General features: G+C 43.9%; 1 protein-coding gene across 1 annotated transcript in view; it reads left to right on the forward strand.

Annotated features, from left to right (window-relative positions):
* Positions 1-641: 641 nt before the first annotated feature.
* Positions 642-20,867, forward strand: part of slc6a9 (solute carrier family 6 member 9) — a 94,879-nt gene continuing 74,653 nt past the window's right edge. The window contains exon 1 of the mRNA XM_034556521.1: positions 642-859. The gene's annotated coding sequence lies outside the window, so the exon portion shown is untranslated. The remainder of the gene's footprint in view (positions 860-20,867) is intronic.

A 20,867-nucleotide genomic window follows, 5' to 3' on the forward strand; every position in this document is an offset into this window, starting at 1 on the left:
CCGTCGCACATTCTCTATTGTCTGGCCGCCCGAAGCCTCCCGTCCATCCCCGGAGCCCACACACCGGGAGCCGAGGCTTCGACACCTGTCTGGGGCAACGCATTGTTGACTCAGACCGGGGGCCGTTAAACAATGCGCATCGACGTGTTTAGGAAAGCAACCTGCGCGGCATTTCGGACGCGATCCCGTCTGACTGCAGAACCCGTTTGCAGAACCCGCATGCCCCCCAAAATCGCACGGGTCCGCGCGTGAGAGGAAGCAGCTTATGCCTCTCGTGACAAAAGAACCAGCGACAACAACGCATGCGTTCGTTCCTCCGCCACACACGGAGGAAAGGGGCTGGGGCACTCTTGTATATGTTATTTTTGCAATTTAATTCTTCACAATATCATAATGTCACTGTGATTGCGCCACTCTTTTGCGGCGTTTATACACATTTAAAAAAAAAAAAAGGTCAGGATCGAAGCTTAATTGCTTTTACTCGTGATGAGGTATTAATTGGGCACATCCTAGGGCGCTGTAAGACAAACTGATCTGGGAACCGTCAGCACCGAGTGTCTCGCTCTCTCTAACAGGTTGTGTCTACACGCGCGCTCAGGGTGTGTGCGTGCGTGCGTGCGTGCGTGTGCGTGTGTCGCTCACACAGGGAGCACTCCTCGCGCGTTGCCGAACCACTGCCGTCGGTTTTGGCGTGGAAAAAGGAGTGAATTAATGAGAAGTTGTCGGACCGGATGTGACCACAGACCAACTGCCATTAAACTAACACCGGCAGGTTTTTAAAACAACAACAACAAAAAAGAAGAAAAAAACAGAAAGAGAACATCACTCGCGAGCCGACAGGCGCGAGCTCACCTTCACGGTAAGACGACTGCGCATGACACGGGGGGAGAGAGAGAGAGAGAGTGTTTGTGTGTTAGTTTTACGTTCTGCTTTCTAACTGAATAGTAAACGAGGGGGGCGGGGTCGTTATGTCCCACAGTATTCATACACTCCCGAAAGGTGCGACTTGATGCGACCCGTCGAGTGCTGTTAATTGTGGCGGATGTGACCACATAGCTGATAGCAAGAAGAAGAGCATTCAACAGGTGTCCGTGAAGTGGACAGTCGCGATGGAGGGGGATGCGGCCTGTTGTAAAGCCGTTATTTTTTATCTCAGTGGGGAGGAAACACGTGGCACCGGTTGTGCCTGGTAAAAGAAGATGAAGAGGGGGGTCGTGGGTCATTTAGTTGTTCCGTGTTGACATGTTCTGCTTTGAAGTCTTCTTGTATCAATAGTAGTGATAGCTAAAGGACAATTCACCGCTACACCTCCTTTGTAGTTTACATGAAATACTAACATGGCATTCATTATACACGCCAATATTATAGAATATACATATTACAATATGATTATTATAATATCCACAATTGTATTGACACTCATTCTAATAATAACAATTATGTTATTGTACTTTTGAGGACTATATCAATAATTGATATTTGAAAGTATAAAATATTTGATGAGAAATACCTCTCAAATGTCTTGAGGTAGTCTATCGAACAGACATTTAGAACATTTCAGCCGAATGGTCTTGACAACAAGGCAGAGTATATGCTTCTCTCAAGCTGAACTGCCTCTTCCAGCTGCACACTATCTGTACCCCTCCCCCCCCACACACACACACACACACCCCCACCCCTGCAGGCATACTCCCCTTTTCGATCAGTGCCAAGATGTCAAGGCCAGATCCCCGGCCTCGGCAGGTGCTGCTGTTTCTGTTTTTGTTAGAGATGTTGCTGCCGAGTTCTCACGAACATCAGGTCAGAATAACAGCACGTCTTTTTTTTACGTCGGCCAATATTATTAAAATTAATGCAAAACATTAATAATCAAAATATTAAAAATTCCTACAAAATAAATGTATATATAGTTCCAGCTGTAAATGTTTGCTGCCTTTCTCAGTTTTACATAATTGCAAATTGAATATGTTGTCTGGCCAACTACCAACTGTGCAGTTCACCTCAGCTCTACAGATTGTTTCAGCATCCGTCAACGCTGTTGGTCAGACAAAACAAGGGGGTCATTGATAGGAATCTTTACACAATTAGGAACCAAATTATACTGTAAGACCCTGTTAGTTTTGTGTCTCTGCTAATCACTCATTCCCTCCACCTGCCACGCCTCTGTCTCCTTGATTAGTTATGCCCTACACCTGTGGTTCCCCCTATATATGCTCCCATTCTTTCCTGTGTCATCTGCTAGATTGTTGTTTGTCCTCCGTGTGACTTCACTATCCTGCCTGTGTTTTTGAGTTTGAGATTTTCATTAAAGATTCTTTTGTTCACGTGCCTGGACTCCTGCCTTTTTCGCATGAGCCATACCCTTCCCGACCCCGTGTCAGATACATAGAGAAAAAAAATCGGCAGACTAATCCGTAACGCAAATAGTTCTACACACATATCCACACACTGGCCTTGGTGTTTGGTGTTTTTGGCCTAATCTGGCCTTGGTTTTATGTTTGCGTTTCTTATGCATTTTTTGTAAGTAACAAAAGACATGTAGGAAAGTATCAGCATGTGTTACCAGGCTATCTGGGCAGCTGTACGTTTGGCAAGCCACGAGGTGTCACTGTGCTTGATGCGTTTAAAGCTCCAAAGCTTCATACGGCTTCATTCACGCATCACTAGTTTCTCTTCGCTCCGCCTTTTAAGCCCCTCAGATCCACAGCGGGATTTGTCGAGGTTTTGTTCATCAACAGGTGTATGACAAATAGATCTGACTCCAGTCCCTACCGCCCACCCCCTGCACTTCCTGTCAGCAAAGCTTATACTGGTTCAGTATGTAGGTTTAGGTCAGGTAGACCAACTGATAATAGAAGGAACTCAACACTGGAGGTCTCTGACGAAAAACAAAGCAAAGATAACCTACTACTACTCTCAGAATTTGAGTAATCAGCAATGAGGAAGGCCCAGAGACAGCTGAGGGGAAGTGAATGTGTACAGGGAGGTTTAAACTCATCATCAGTTCAAAGTTGGAGGTATAGACAGTCTGAGCCTAAAGGAGACAATTACATGATTGGCCTCTGCAGTGTTTGTTTGGTTTCTCCAACTGATTCTACAACTTCCCACAGGAAAGACAATATAGCCAAAGGTTGAGGAAAGCTGCGCTAAGCAATATTTGTATGCAAATAATTGATCCCATTAGTACTTGAAATGTAAAAGATAAAGCTTGTAGTATAGTCGACAACCCAACAAAGAACTATCACTGAAGACTGCGGTTGCTCTCACCGTTAATGGAGCATTTTACAACACCACCTGCATTGTTTCTCTCCAGCAGCACAAGCCAGCTGTTTTCATAAAAAAATAAAATACAAGAAAACTCGGACTGCTTGGCACCATGACTACAGAAAGTTAGGAACTGTCTAATGGACAAAGTGGACCTGTACTTGTAGCGCCTTTCTAGTCTTCCGACCACTCAAAGCGCTTTAACACTAGATGACATCATTCACCCATTCATACACTAATGGGAGGGGCTACCATGCAAGGTGCCACCTGCCCATCAGGAGTAACTAACATTCATACACATTCAGACACCGTAGGTACAGCTACAGAGGCAATTTTGTGGTTAAGTGTCTTGGCCCAAGGAAAACTCGGACTGCTTGGCACCATCGACATGGGCCGGGAATCGAACCGCCGATCCTCTGATTGAAGGACAACTCTGCTCACAACTGAGCCACAGTCACCCCATTAAGTAGAACATTTAGCTGCAAAAAAGGCAGGTGTTTTTCTAAAATGCTGGTACAAACCAAAACAAAGCTGATTAAAGAGTGAATATTGGACTTATATGTGTCACATGAACCAAATACCCTAAAACAAAAATTGTTTGTACAAGTGTACAGCCATAGTTGCTAACTGCCAACATTAGTTGAATGTACAGATTAGAAAGTACAGATATTTGCGTGAAAATGTAAGGAGTAGAAGTAAAAAGTTGTCTGAAAAATAAATACTAGATACCCCAAATTTCTACTTAAGTAAAGTAACAAAGTATTTGTACTTCGTTACTTGACACCTCTGGTTGGTACCGGGTCGCACACAACAAGTGAATGAAGGACAAAAAAAAGTTTTTATCAAAGTCGTAAAAATGCTTTATTTTGAAAAAGGACCGGATACATCCGTCTGTGCATCTGTGGCTCTCACGAATTTAGGAAATACGTCACACATCTCAAGAGGTCACGTATTACGTATACGTAACCTCTTGAGAAAAGCTAGCGAGCTATAGCAAACCCACAAGCGAGAGAAAATGAGTAAAAAATGGAGAGCTTCTTTGTGAAACGGGTTTCTCCAATGACAGCGACGAAAACTAAGTTACGGAGCAGACTGGACATAACAAACACACTTTGGGTGTCGTTGTCTCCCATCACCCCGAGATGCACCGGCTCGTTGCAGATAAACAAGCTCAGTGCTCCCACTAATTCGGCGTCATGGTGAGTTGTATTTTTATGCACTTTATGCCGGTCGTATCATTTTTTTACATCATATTTATCGCCCACACTGGGAAGGCCGGTCCGTGAAAATATTGTCTGACACGAAACTGGTCCGTGGCTCAAAAAAATGTGCGGATCGCTGCCTTAGAGAAAACACGTGTAATGTCCAGGGGCGTTTGTAGGATTCCAAGAAAGGGGGGGCTAAGGCCCAAGGGGAGTGTCATTCTTGTGAAACTGTGCGCGCATAGCAAATTTTTCTTGGGGCCCCTGATATCCATTGTTTCCGACAGTTCATAGATTGGTACAATAAGAAAGTGTGACACAAGAGACATAATTTCAGGGTCATAGTGATATTTGATGTTCATTTGGACACTATCACTGAGATAAAGATGAAAGTTCAGTGTCAAATATACCATTCAATGGAAACAAATATAATAATAATCTATATTAATGCAAAGAATAGAGAGATGTCGATAGTTATTTCTTGTATTTCGAATTCGCTCGTTCACACTCTCGCTCACTGGAGACAGTTTCTAACTTCCCTTTCATTTGCCTCAATTAAACCTGAATGTAATCAGATAAGACTTGTTAACTACCACCAACAGCCACATTCTGTAACTACACAAGGCAAGGCAATACTCCTGGCTGTGGTTGATGAGAGATGTTACTTGGCAGAGTGAGAGAGTCAGAGCAGCAGCCTCCGCAAGGTCCTAGTGCCCGGGGATTATAAATTGTTGTCACGGGAGAAGGGCAAGAATAGGACCCAAACGCCGACAACTAGTGAACAAAAGGAAACTTTAATTCTTTCAGCAAAAATCCAAAAGTACTACCTCACCCCCGTGATCTATGGTGATCCTAACAGGACGAACTGACAAAGGGGAAAGACACAAACAGGGATTAAATACACAGGGCTGGTGCAGGTGATTGGACACAGGAGGAAACAATCAGGGACATGGCAGACAATCACAAGGACAGGAAGAGGAGGGAAAAAGAGGACACGAGAGACAAGGATTTCACAATAAAACAGGAAACACAAAACAAACTACAGATCCTGACAACCACCACCACCACCCACCTTCAAGGGGCGGATTCCAGACGTCCCAACACCGTCCCCCAGGGTGGGTGGAGGGGAGCCGGAGGCGGGACCAAAAGAATGGCAGAAGAAGTCCGGGGGGGCGGGCCGGAGGACGACCACCATGGAGGAAAGACGCGCAATAATGGCTCTGAGGGTCTTCCTTATGTCCTGGAATTTGTCTGGTGACCAGGTAAGGGCAGCAGAGATGGGACAGAACGCCGACAGGTTACTGGACTCAGGGGTCGGCCGGAGATCCGACAGGTCACCGGAAGCAGGGGTCGGCCGGAGCACCGGGGCGACAGCGGGAACCGGAGTGTTCTGCGGCACAAAGGCGGCAGCCGGGACCTTCCACCGACGCGGTCTGGAGGTTAGGACCCCCGACTCCGAAGCCGGGACTGTGTGAACTCTGTTCCTGGCGTTACAAGGCAAATCATAAGCCCAGAAGGTCTCCAGCCATGACTTTGGTGCCCCAAGGGGAGTGTCATTCTTGTGAAACTGTGCGCGCATAGCACATTTTTCATATGCACATCATTAATTGGTAAGGTTAAAGCATCAGCTGTTTTTGTGAGAAGTAAGCAACTCTATGTTGTAGCAAGCTGAGGAATCTTGACATAATATTAATTAAACCCTGACACTATCCTGGGAGATAAGTCAGCCAACCTCCATCTCCAGGGTTCTGGATTCAAAAGAATAACATGTCAGTGAGGTGGTACCAAGCAATGATCATCACAACTTAAGCAAATACATCACATTTTCATAAGAATGATTAGGAACCAATTGTTGATCTAATTGATTCTTTTCCCAGTAAGCATTCATTGGATTATTTATTCTTTATTACACCACATCTAAAAGGAAACAAACCTGTAATAATAAGGAATACAGTGGCGGGCCGTGCATTTCGGACCCAGGCCTTCTGTGCCGTCTCTACTAGAGCTGAACACCCTAATCACCTCATTATGACGCCACAGTTACAGGTTATTATTTGTTTTGTGTAAACACCTAATATTTGACAAGTTAAATAAAATGTTACATGAAGCGCAACACAAATACACTAACTGCAGAGTGCAGATCCATAAATACGCGTATGACGGGATGCTGCCGGTTGTAGAGAGTGTCGGTGCACCGCAGCTCCACCAGCAGGTCCCTCTGGACAGCCGAGTCTCCCTAGCGTTTCTGGAGTCAGTTTTGATGCGTTTTAAGGCTGAGAATGTCCGCTGTTAGCTGTGGGGTCGGGCGGCCATCTGCTATGATTTCCTGCTTTTCCTCAAACGTCCTCCTTGAGAATGACGTTGGAAGTAAATCTGCCACCAAGTCCGGTTTAAGTACTCCTCCTTCAGCCATAGATGAAATAATACTATAAATTCAATTACTTCTCGAAACAACTTCTTCTTCTTCTTCTTCTATGGTTTTTAACGGCAGCTTGCATCCTTACTGTTGCATTACTGCCACCTTTTGGATCCCACCTCCTACACCTTCCCCATCAGTCCTGTTGCTCTCAAAAACTTGTTCAAGCACCTTCTTCCCCGTTTTCTTGATCACCACTCTAGAATATTCCACAGATCTCTTCCTTCCATCCCTTGTCCTTCCATATCCGCCAGCATACCCCTCCTTTCTGAGCTGTATCTACTACATGTGATGATGACATGATGCACACTTTCTGAAGCCTGGTAGTGATCACAGAGACCTGTTGGATGTTTCCCCATCATATGCAATGTACTGTGCAGACTGCTGTGTCCAATTCTTAGTCTTGCCACCGACACTTCCTCTCTCCTGTTTCCTCCCCTGTATCTCACACTGTTTACTTTACTTTGAATTGCGTGTAGGTGCCTCCCCCTCGTCTCCTGATCCCATTGCTCTTGCCATACTCTGCTGATATTTTTCTTGGTGATGCTCTTTCCCTCTGCTTTGGATAGCTTACTAGCTACATGTACTTGGTCTTCCTTTAATGCTTGTTTGGCTAGTTTGTCCACCATTTCATTTCCTCTGATATCTTCATGAGCCAGTACCCATATAAATACAACTGCACTGCCTCTTTCTACTGCTCTTGAGTGCAACGACATTATCTTATAGACCAGATCTGGCCGAGTAATGGACCTACCCGCCTTCAGACTAGCAAGAGCTGACATGGAGTCACTACAAATAAGGACTTTGCCTGGCTCGCACTGCTCAACCCACTCTAAGGCCAAAACAATTGCATATAATTCAACTGTGTACACAGCCAGACAATTCGATGTGCGTTTAAATACCTCAAAATGCTTACTAGGGACTGCAACAGCAACTCCTGTACTGTCTGTATATGTTTTTTTTTTATCCATCTGTAAAAACATGCACATGCTCTGCATATTTTCCATCCGTGTATTCATAGAACTCACTCACAAAATCAGTATTCTTGTTTTATTTTAACTTGCAGCAACTCCATGTCCACCTTCAGTTCTTTAAGTACTGTAAGATTCGTGTTCAAAGCTCCGGTTCCCGTGGCCGCAGGAAATTCAGGATTTGAGTTAAGGTTAACAATATTTAATGGCAAAGATAATACTCATGTAGCGTTCACGATCGTGGGGCCAGAAAGGAGGAACTCTCCACAGACGGAGTGCAGCTCCCAGGGAGCCACAGACCGGGGCTGTCTCGAGTCTCCAGACCAGTAGAACCATGTCTCCCCAGAACAAATGCTCGGTCGTTAGTATGGTCATGCAAATGAATTCACACCTAAAGGTTAGTTCCATTGGTCAGTTCAAAGGATGCCGCAGTTCTGTTCGCTAAGCCAATTGATAAAACTAGCGGGGTCAAAGCTCACTCTTCCGGTCAAGGACAGGAAGTTCCCCATCAGAATAAAACCCTATTATCCTGCCTTCCGAATAAAAGCAACACATTAGGTTTCAATCGGCATCCATTTTAACTATTGTCTAAACAATAAAACATTCATTCATTCTCATGCATCATACAGTTAATCATTACATTTGTCATTAAAACAGAATAATAAAACAGTGATCCTCTCTTATGTTTCACAATACATTCCTCCAGAATATTCCTCATAATATCCCAAATTAATTATCATATCTTTCTTTATGTATTAATTTAAAACATAAACTTCCCTTATCTACATGTGCAAATATATATAAAATCCACTACAACCTAACAGTCCCTCCTTTTATACTATTCCATAGTATAAACAACTTGTATTGGATTTTATTTCACCGCACTGTAAACATCACTGTAATACAATCTTTATTATCAATACCTGTGGAAGAAAAAACAATATCACTCCCTCCTTTTGACCCTGCTCTGCAAAGTAACTAAAGTCTAGGAGTGTTGTGATCAGATATGTGTCTATCTGTGCGTATGTCTATGTGCATCTTCTTCCTCTGCACTCTCATCTTCTTGATGGTCTCCTTTCTCTGCATGCTCATCTTCTCCATGGTCTCCTCCTCTGCATTCCTCCAATCCTCGATTTCCTCGAGGAAAAGGAAAACAGCAAGTTCAAACACTATATTTATTTTATTATCATCATACTTCTGTGATTTTTTATAATTTGAATCAATGTGTTAAAGGTGCACGATACTCCTCTGTGGGCAGCACATCTGTTGGTGAGGTCCATCACAGCAGGCAGCCAGGTACACAATGAAGGTCAACGATGGAGAGACGAGTGTAGCTGTGGAAAAGAATTAAAACACACAGAGCGGCTTTCTGCGCCGGCTCTAACTAAAGTTGGATATCTGAAATATATTTGGAAATAATTTCATATTTCCCGAACCAATTCTCCAACATGTCTGAGAAGTAGTCATTCTATTTCTATGTTTTCTTTTAATCTTCTCAAAAATTATTTCTTAAGGAACTGAATTATCCAGGTTCGGACTAGCAATCTCAAACTAAATTATCAAGGATCAGATTAGCAATCTCGAACTCCGTGTGAGGAACAGCTTCTCACCCGTGGGAGGAATCAACTATTAAATGCGCTTCTGTTGTCCAACGGAGTCTTAATTACTCGTCCAATCCCATCTATTTAAAATTATTTATCTCTTAATTTATTTATCTCTGCGGATTATATTAAATGTAATTGATCAACTCTATGTTCTTTTAACTATTTAAAATCCTGCTAGGATCTGATTGCGAGCTGGTATTCGTCTGGCTCTCCTCTCTTGCTCGAACACCTACTGAAAGAGAAAATGAAATCTCTCATTTCTTCTCAAAAATATTTGCAGCTAGGTATTTTGTGCCATGACATATTTCAGCTATCTTTGACTTAATCGTCCGATTAGCTCTCTCGACTATACCCTGTGATTGTGGGTGATAGACTGCTCCGTGTGCGTGTGTAATTCCTAGGTGTCTTTCCACCTCTTGTAAGTGTTTGTTTGCAAAGTGTGTGCCGTGGTCAGACCCTATTCTCCTTGGAACTTCATATCTCGGGATGAGTTCCTTCTTCGGCCATTTTAAGACTGTCTTTGAGTCTTCTTTCTTGCAGGGGATCGCTTCCACCCATCTGGTGTATCTGTCGATCATCACGAGTAGGTATCTGAAACCTCTCTTCCTGTTTTCTGCACCCATATCGGTGTAGTCGATGCATATTTCTTTGAATAGAGCATCTGGCACTGGGAACTCTCCTTGGGGACATCTGTATGGTCTTTTCATACTAAAATCATTGCAGGTGGGACATTCATGGTGATAGAGTTTCACCATCTGAGTCATATAGGATGCCACCAGAGGATGGAAACTTCCTCCTCTGTTCTTTTGGGATTCACGTGAGAGGGACCATGTGCCTGTCTGATGAGTCCTTGACACATCCTTGCAGGTGCCACTATGCGTCCATCATGTGATCTCCAGAGTCCTTTCTTTTGGACGGCTCCATTGTGTCCCACTGATTCTGCTCTGCTCTGCTTCTTTCTGCATGAGCTTGATGTCTTCTATTCCGAGTTTTGGGAGTTCCGGTGCGGCTATGTCTGTCCTTTGTTTCACATAGCCTGCTGCCTTCTTTGCTGCGAGGTCAGCGGCTTCGTTGCCTTTTGCCACTTTTGTCTTTGTGGTCTGGTGTCCTTTACACTTCATCACTGCTACGTGTCGTGGTAGCAGGATGGCTCTCAGTAATTGCTTCAATTGACTTTTGTGCTTTTGTCAATGCCACTACTTCTGCTAGCTGTGCAGATGCTAGCTGTGCAGATGCTGGCTGTGCGATGATTTCCGCAGAAATGGTTGAATGTCTTTTCTCTTGTTGCTGCACGACTGAGTATGCAGCAATATTTCCATCTTCACATTAAGTCCATCGGCCATGTCGTTTGGCTCGTATGAGACTGTGATATGTAGCTGTTGTAAGACTTTTGAAATCTTATCTTGTCATCGAGAATGCACTTGAGGTCAACTAGGCAAGAACTCCATGTTCTGTGTTGACCTTGAGCTCGAGACACATCACAACATGAGCAGTTTTCTCAATTGCTCTTTTCAGGACTGCCAAATGTCTTGTGCAACCTGTTTTGACCTTTTTCGATGTGGTCTAACTTCGAGCTGTCGTACATCAGGTCTCTCTCCTCCCTCCTTTTTCTGAAACAAAACAGCGGACACTATCCCGCTTGATTCAGAAACATCAAGATGGAAGGGCCTGTTGTGGTCAGGTGTAGACAGCTTTGAGGCTTAGCCAACTTCTTGTTTGGTCTTTGCGAATGCCTCTTCTGCATCATTTGTCCATGTGAGCAGGGCTTTCATGTTTCGGCTTCCTGCTTCGGTTATGTCTCTGAGTGGTTGTGTGAGAGACGTGAAGTCAGGAACGTAGTGTCGACTGTAGCCTGTTAGGCCCAGGAATGACAGCATCTCTTGTACTGTCTTTGGTTTAGCTGCACTCAAAATGGCCGACCTCTGTCCCGCAGACAGAGCGCACAAGTCTCCTGAGATCAGTTGTCCCAGGAATGACACTGCATTTTTGCAATCTGAGTCTTTGAGCGCTTCACCTCATAACCTGCTTTGGTTAACAGCGTTAGAAGGTCTTTCGTCACCCTAAGACAAATTGCTGCAGTTGGTGCAGCTAACAGCAGATCATCCATGTACTGTACAAGTACTGTGTCTTCCGGTAATATGAAGTCTTTGAGGTCTTGCTTCAGGGCTGCATTAAACAAACCCGGGCTATCTCTGTAGCCTTGTGGCATTACGGGTTTGGCACTTGAATGTTCTGTGCAATTGTGGCTTTGTTGATGGTTCTTAGGTCATGAACCATTCTCCAGCCTCTGTTACCGGATTTTTGTCTGGTAATATCTGTGTATTCCAGTTGGACTCTGCGTCGATGAGTATGCCTGCTTCATACAATCCTTGAATTGTCTCTCGAATGCCATTTCTCTGTTCTTGTTGCAGCGGATATTGATAGCGCCAGACCGTGTCTTGATCTGGTTTCAAAGTCATTACCACGTTATGTTGAGTGGTGTGGCCAACATCATAGTCTCCTCTTGACCATATTTGTGGTGGCACTTCCAACATTTCATCAGTGGAGGGATGATTTGAGTGTTCCCTTCCATGATTTCTGTCAAGTTGTTGTTGGAGTTGTCCCTTGGAATACGAGTGTTGCTGTATTTTCCAATAGTCACCATCTGGGGTGTGGGACAGATATGGGGATTTGGTAGGAATCCACCTCTCTTTTGAGACTCTCCATCATGGGGCCAATATTTCTTGCTTCATGACCTGCTCTGATCAGTAGTGTGATGTGAGGGGCAGAGTCAGGTCGCAGTGCATACCAGTCTCTTTGGTCTGCAGACAGTAAACATTCAGCTGCAACTCCTTCTTTTCCTACAATTATGGCTTCTGTTCTGATGACTTCAGCTTCACCCTCCTTTTCTTCTTAGGCGGCGGCTTAGTTGTAGGTGCAACGGTAGGGATCTTCTGGCATGACATATGGATGTTGTGTCATAATCCATGGCTTCTATGGCACAGGCGATGATAGGTTCTCGCCCATTTGGAACCATTATTCACTGCGCCGGGCCCTCTGGGCCTCTTCATAGAAGATCCACATAATCTTCATCCTGCACTATTCTTGCAGGCATCTGGTTCTGGTTTGGAATGTGTCGTCCAAATCCTCCTCTTTGTGGGCTTCTTCTGCCTCTAGCTGCATCAGGGCGACTGTAACATTCCTCAGCCCTGTGCCCAAGTCTGTCACAGATACGACAAGGTTCTCGCCACCTGTCTCTTCTGGATCCTCTGGACTTGTCTCTGTCTTTCTTCTCTCCTTTATATTGGTCCAGGGCTTTGCCCACTGCTTCCTGGATCTGGACGACGAGGTTGCTAACAGCAGCCATCTGCTTTCGCGCTTGTGGGCCGTGCTTAGCAGCCTCTGTGTCCTCTTTTGCTATCTGTAGCTTCAGGAGTCTCATTGACATTTTTTCCCTGTTTGCCTTTTCTTCTTCTTCATCCTCATGGTGTTGAGTGATGTGGTGTGTGATGTGTTTCTTCCACACTTCAAAGGTGGCATCTTTATGCCCACCGTATGTTGCTCACGACTCAACTTGGCCGGGAGACCTGCTATCACAGCAGCCTTCCACATGTTCAGGTATGTCAGGTTCCTGTCATGTCTGGTGCCTGTAGCTGATTCCCAGGCGTCAGCTGCTTTCTTCAGGTACACCATGGCTTCTTCATCTGACTTTAGCTTGATGCTGGCTAGGTTGGCCATGTTGGGAGTATCTCTGGGATTATATGGCTTGTATTGAGGTGTGCCATTGCTCAATGTCATGATAGGTGCCTGAATCTGGCATTTTCCTCTTCTTCTTCACAGCACACTGGGCTTGTTGCTGCCACTGACATCTGAGTGTGTCGCGGTGGAGGCTTGTAGCTTATGCCTTCCTTTGCTCTCCTCGGGAGGTGTTGTCGTGATCCCTGGAGGCTGTCTCCTCCTCTGCTGTCTTGGAGGCTGTCTCCTCCTCTGCGCCAGTTGCAAGGCACAGTTAATTGACCGGAAAGGTCAAGCAGGGCTCCTCTTCTTGTGAGATGGGGGTGGAGGGGGCTGGGGTCTTGATTTGGCTCCTCTTCACTGAGGTGTCGCAGTTAGCCATGCGATTAGAATGGAGGCTCAGAGCTGGAGGTGGGGGCTCTGAGCTGGAGGTGGGGTGCCACCAGGACGCAGTCCATATGCGTCCATCGCCTGTTGTTCGGTTAGGGATGGCGTTAATGAGCGAGGGAGTGGTATCTGGGTGGGACCTATCTCCTATTTGTATCTATTGGGACGCTCTGAATTGGGGAGGTCATGACTTGGCGCCTCTCCTGGGCTTCCTTTGAGCCATTCTTACTGGTAATGTGATGGACTGACGTTGTCTTTACCCTGTTCTGACAGCTCTGCTTGTGACAGTGCACCTTCCTCTGCCTTTCTTTCCCTCTCTTTCTTCCACCATAATTCTCTTCTCATTAGGTCCCTGTCTTCCTCCTCTCTTTGCTGACTTTGTCTAGCATCCCTTTCTCTGCCCTTTTCTCGGCCAGCTAATGCCCTCTGCAGCTGTGCGACCTTGTTCATCAGGTCTGCGACTGTTCTGCTTTCTGTGGAGTCAAACTCTACACTGCCTCCTAATAGTCTCTACTGGGGCCATGGTGTGTGGAGCTTCTCTTAAGTGGGCTGTGGGCGTACGGGGGGAGGGTATTAACATATTATGGGATAGATGGAAGGGGTGGGAACGGGGGCTGATGGCAGAAGTACAGGGGCTGTCTCCGTTGACAGCTCTTTATTCCTGTTTGTTTCTTCTTTGGGGTCTTTCGGGGTGTTGCTTCTTCCTGGCACCTCCGAGCAGTGTTGTCTTCATTCACTGCTATGCCATGTCGTGGCAGTCTTGCCTACACAATGGCTTCATTGGTTCTGGTGACGTCTGCTAATCGGGACGTGAACCAATTTCCCTTTTCTGCTCCTCTTTCAGCTTGAGCACTCTCATCAGAGTAACTTCTGGTCTTCTGTGGGCCCCTCCAGGGTTGTTACGTCAAGTAAACCCTCGGCATGACATTGCTGAACATATTTCCTCAGCTTCTTATTCAGTCTTTTGGCTTGAACTATCAGGTTCATAGCAGCAAAGAGGATGTCTTCAATCCAAGCGACCGGAGTCTTGATTGAAGTTGGCTCGACATTTTCCAAGAATGGGTACTGACTGGCTTTATATAAGGAAATGTAAATGTAGAAGGAAAAATAAAATTTCAGATTAAAATTTATCCAAAAAATTAAAAATTAATTTTTTTGAATAAATTAAAAAATAAAATATTTTCACACTGTGTCTAACGTGCAGGTGTGATGCGATTGGGAAAAATATTCAAGTTAGGAAGGGAAAAAAGTTATACACTGCAATTGGACAATAATAGGTTAGACAAAAATGGGAAAAATGTGTTACTTTATGCAAATTGATACAACGATTACGTACAATCCACACAGCCAAGCACAAAGAAAATGATACAGCCTTCAGCTGTCAAAAATGGGAAAAACTTGTTATTTTATGCTAATGAATCACTAGGGGCCCAATCAGTATAAGTGGGACTCTGTCCAACACTTTATACAGGCTTCTCCTGTGTACTTTTAATAAGCAAATTAATTAACAGGGGCCCATTGGTATAAACGGAACTCTGTTCTACGCTTATACAGGCTTCTCCTGCGTTTCAACCAAATCAATGGGAAAAACGTTATTTTAAGCAAATTTTAACAATTACTTTTAACCGCCCAGCATAAACAAGCAAATGATATGATCACAAAAACTGCCAATTATGAAAAAAGCAAACGATAAAACAATTACTCTTAATCAAAGAATCGTCAATAATGAAAAACAAATGGCATGAGAACCAAAACCGCCAATTATGAGAAAAGCAAACGATAAAACAATTACTTTTAATCAAAACCGGTAATGATGAGAAATCAAACGATATGTCTTAATCAAAATCCGACAATCATGAGTAAAGCAAACGATAAATCAATTACTCTTAATCCAAAAACTGGCAATAAAGAGAAAATCAATTGCTGTAATAAATTGGCAATACTTAAATCAAAAAGAATAATGCATCAGTGGTTTATCACTGTCCTCTTTCACTATTCAACGTTTGCAACACCATGGTGCCAATAAGGTTAATCCCTAGGGCACTCCATGGGGGTTGGGGTGGGGTTCAACCACTAGATGTCAAACCTGATGGTGAATGGCTCTCGACTGGCAAAGACGTGTATTCTAAACACGTGTGACCCACATGTGTTCTTACAGGGGAAAAAAATGGCTTTATTGTAACCCTTTGTCTGTGTCCTCTGTCTGCTTTTTCCTCTCTTTTCTCAAAAAGGTTTAACTACTTATTCATCAGGGGCTCAAAATGGTATAAGTGGGATTCTATTCTACCCTTATCCTGTCTTCCCTGTGCTTGTCTCTTCTAATTATGGAATATATATATATATTTACAGTATTTACAACAATAGCACGCTGTACTGCATAGAAAACTGTCCCAAGCGGTCCCAAGGTAGGTGGGGCTCTTGCTCTCTTCACTCTACAGACCTGTTTGTAACAACTGGTTTATCACGGTAACTTTATTTATCTTATTTCTTACAATAATCCATATCAATTCTTGCGCCGGTCTTCGCCGGGGGACTTGAACCCTCCACGCTGCTAATCAGTCGCGTCGCGGAACGATTTATCTATTGTGGACTACTGGACGTTAAATTCAATGTGCGTCCCTAAAGAGTCTAAGGGGGAAATGTTTTTAGCGGACAATAGATTATGGCGAATAGCTTCTACGTAACGCTCACTAACTCCTCACTGTGGGGAGTTTAAATAAATAAACTCCGGCAGGCCGTTCTCACGGACTTCAACTCTTTAGGAACAATGCGGCACTATCTTCGCGTAACCAGTCTCGTTCAATATGCTCGTGCGACTCACAACAGAAATACACACATTTAACAGTACAACACAAAACAAAACAAACATAAAAACACTAAATGAGCATCATCTTCACCACGGACCTAGCTTAGTCCTTATTCTATGTCGTGTTTTCACGCTAAATGTTTTAGCCTGGTCCAACAAGCTCCGCACCAATCCACACGCTAAAGTGTCTATATTAAGCTATGCAGGATTCGATAAAACAGGTTCCAAGCTTACCGATAATGAGTTGGCCATGATGTGGAATGGCGTGGATCTAGCGGGCCCAGTTCCTCAGCCACGAGGCCACAGCAGCTCACGTCGGTGGTCACCAAATTGTAAGATTCGTGTTCAAAGCTCCGGGTCCCGTGGCCGCAGGAAATTCAGGATTCGAGTTAAGGTTAACAATATTTAATGGCAAAGATAATACTCATGTAGCGTTCACGATCGTGGGGCCAGGAACTCTCCACAGACGGAGTGCAGCTCCCAGGGAGCCACAGACCGGGGCTGTCTCGAGTCTCCAGACCAGTAGAACCATGTCTCCCCAGAACAAAGTCGTTAGTATGGTCATGCAAATGAATTCACACCTAAAGGTTAGTTCCATTGGTCAGTTCAAAGGATGCCGCAGTTCTATTCGCTAAGCCAATTGATAAAACTAGCGGGGTCAAAGCTCACTCTTCCGGTCAAGGACAGGAAGTTCCCCATCAGAATAAAACCCTATTATCCTGCCTTCCGAATAAAAGCAACACATTAGGTTTCAATCGGCATCCATTTTAACTATTGTCTAAACAATAAAACATTCATTCATTCTCATGCATCATACAGTTAATCATTACATTTGTCATTAAAACAGAATAATAAAACAGTGATCCTCTCATGTTTCACAATACATTCCTCCAGAATATTCCTCATAATATCCCAAATTAATTATCATATCTTTCTTTATGTATTAATTTAAAACATAAACTTCTCTTATCTACATGTGCAAATATATATAAAATCCACTACAACCTAACAGTACCCACACAGGAGTTATTGGCCAAACGACAGTAGGGATGAGCTCTATGTCAGAGACTCCTAAGCTTCTTGCTGCTGCTTCTCCTATCCAGCCAAAACTTGTCTTTGGTACTGTTTGCCTTTCCCAACATGCTTGAAGTACTCTTTTAGTTGGATGATTGTCTTCATGACCTCTCAGATTTATCCAATAATTAACCATCAGTTGTTTCCTGCGAAGATACAATGGCATTTCTCCTGATTCTACCTGGATGGCGCATACCGGTGATGTTCTTACTGCACCTATACATATTCTGAGGGCCCTGGCCTGGACAACATCCAGCTGTTTAAGTGTGGTTTGTGATGCTGATCCATATGCTATACTACCATAATTTAATCTGGCTTTAATTAGAGATTTGTATATGTTTAACAGGGACACAACCTCTGCCCCCCAGTCCAACCCTACCAGACTTCTCAGTACATTTATGATTTTTTACACTTTTTTACACTTCACACAGACACTTTTAGCCTTCTAGATGCCTGGTCGTTGTGATTGGTCACATGGCCCGCATGACCATTAACATCCACTGTGATTGGATAACGATGCTGTTAAGCAGCTACCTATGCATGAGGAATACCAGAGGCCTGAAGCAGAGGAGCACATGAGACTCCTGTCTGTGCAATGAGAAAATAAGCTAATAGGGAAACATAATTACAATACATGTAGTGTATTAGTGAAATAAAATTACATTATAAAATAGATATAACTTTTAATTATAAAAATTAATTAAAATATGTAAATAAAAAATTAATAAAATAGCTATAACTTTGTGATTCTGTTTAGGCCTTCAGAGAAGGCTTTGAAGGCCCGCCACTGAAGGAATATAAGTGTGCTTTAAGTTCATACAAATTCACTGTAACATTTTGGTCTACATGTCTTATTTGATCTTATTAATATATAATTATATATTATTATTATTATGTATCATTTATTATCTTATGGCACCCGGAATGAGTGCCATGGGCCTGCAGATCTGCCGTCCATTGCTGTCGTTGTCGTGGCGATGTTTCGGCACATATGAGTTCACCTCCTACACGCTTATTTCTGTATGTCCACTGTCCTTGAGAAGCTAGGGTGGCCCCTCCTCTCTTCCCAGTCACACAGAATGAGTGATGTGATTGTTATGTCAATATCGAGTTCTGTGAAGCCTGCTCCAAGTTGCGTTTGGCAGTTTCCAATTTATTTGGGAGATGCCCGTCTGGATGTTTGTCATCGCAGGGCTCTGGGATCCGTTTGCAATGAGTAGCATGTATCCAGGTTACCTTACCCTCACCTTTGTCTCCGTCGTGAGCAACACTTGATGAGGCCCTTCGTACCGCCTCTGCTTCCAGTGTTGTCCCCGGTGGTTCTTTATGACCACCCAGTCTCCAGGCTTTAAGCTGTGGAGGACTCCGGTTGCAGCAGCTGGCAGGGCGTCTTTCACCTGCACATGAAGTGCTGCCAAAGAAGCAGACAGTTTTGCACAATAGGTTAGCATGTCATCATCACATGATGCTGTTGTTGGAATAAAGGTCTTATTAGGCCAGGGGTGGGCAAACTTTTTGACTCGCGGGCCACAATGGGTTCTAAAATTTGACAGAGGGGCCGGGCCAGGAACAGATGGATGGAGTGTTTGTGTGAACTAATATAAATGATATGTAAAAATCATTACATGAAAGGATTTGGCTTTTAACAAGTAGCAAAGCATTTATTTGTAAGGCAATTTAACAAATTTCACGAACATGAACTACAAAAATACTTTGTAACGTGACTGATCAAACATCATGAAAACATCTGAGGCCTGTGCCCAAACCAATTACCTCTTCATTTGACACACAGGGGACAGGACACCAGCTGAAGTGACTGTTCAATGTTTTCCGAAATCAGAGAACCTACAGCAGAATTATCCGTGCAGGTCCCCAAGTGAATTGCTGTATTTTTTTGCATTTCGCGGTGCCTCTTCCTGCATGGCACGTGTGGGGAAATAGTGAAAGATTTGTTCTAAATTTGTCTAGAGAACAAAGTGAGCTTGGATTTGAAGGCTTTCTCATGTTTGTACATGTCGTGAACAAACTAATCTTTCCCCTTCACATTCAGCTCATTTATGTGTAAAAATATGTCCACAGCAAACGCAAAGTCACTAAGCCAGTTCTTGTCTCTTAGCTCAGGGAATTCGTCAGATTTCGCCATCAAGTTCAAAAAGGCGATGATGTCCTCTTTCAGCTCCCACACTCGTAACACTTTCCCCAAACTTAACCAGCGGACACGAGAGTGGTACAGCAAGTCCTGATCTGCATCACTTTCCTCCAGGAACATAATAAACTGACGGTGCTGAAGTCCTCTCGCTCGTATAAAGTTCACAAGTTTTACGACTGGATTCACAACATGATTAAGCTGCAATACAGACTTACATAGGGATTCCTGATGGATGATGCAGTGAAGGAAAATAAGATCCTGGTCAGGGTTTTCCTCTTTCACTTTATCCTGGATTCTTTTCAGCAGCCTAACATTTTTTCCAGTAAAAATTTGGCGATCCATCTGTTGTGACATTGAGAAGTTTACTCCACGGTAGCTTCATTCTTTCGATGACAGCAGACACATGGTTATACAAGTCCTCTCCCCGCGTTGTTCCTTTCATGGACTCCATGGTCAAAAACTCCTCTTTTACGTCCGTACTTTCATCCAGTGCCAGTGAATATAACGCAAAGGAATCAGACTTTTTGTCTAATTAGCTGGCTATATTTTCATCAATCAGTTCCACACGGCGAGTCACACTCCTGCGTGATAAACTGACTTTTTCAAATCTGCTTTTGATCTCCGGAAACAAGATGTCTGCTGTCTGCATTCTTTTACAAACTCGCCTTCGGAGAAAGGCTTGCTAGCCTTTGCTATTTCGAATGCCACCAAAACACTTGCCTTGGTAGTCGACACTTGAATCGCAGTTTGCTGGTGAATTTTTTTTTGCTGAGTCTGTAAATTAGCAGCCAACCCGTTCTTGCGTTGACTGCTTGCTAGCGTAGTTAGCATGCTTCGTAGCAAAGTGACGGCTGATGTTGTACTCCTTGAAAACTGTGACAGTTTCTCGGCATATCAGGCATACAGCCTTCGATTGGACTTCAGTGAAAAAGTATTTTGTTGTCCACTCCGTGTTAAAGACTCGGCGCTCATTATCCACTTTTCGTTTCCTCGATCCGCTCATTTTACAGAAGGGCAGAACAGTGAAGGTTGATCACGTGCCCTTTCGAGCACCACACTCCTGGTCAAATTTAATTTAGCTGACGCTTTTATCCAAAGCGACTTACAAAAAGTGCATTCAACCCCGAGGGTACAAACCCTGAACAACAAGAGTTAAAATTAAAAATATATCTATTTTTCTTAAAATAGATATATTTTTTCAAGTTCGGCGGGCCGGATTAAAAAGTATACGGCCCGTTGGGCGTACTTTGCCCATGTCTGAGGAGGCCGGCCAAACAGAA

Source organism: Cyclopterus lumpus, chromosome 17, assembly GCF_009769545.1.
Source record: "Cyclopterus lumpus isolate fCycLum1 chromosome 17, fCycLum1.pri, whole genome shotgun sequence".
Taxonomy (NCBI): domain Eukaryota; kingdom Metazoa; phylum Chordata; class Actinopteri; order Perciformes; family Cyclopteridae; genus Cyclopterus; species Cyclopterus lumpus.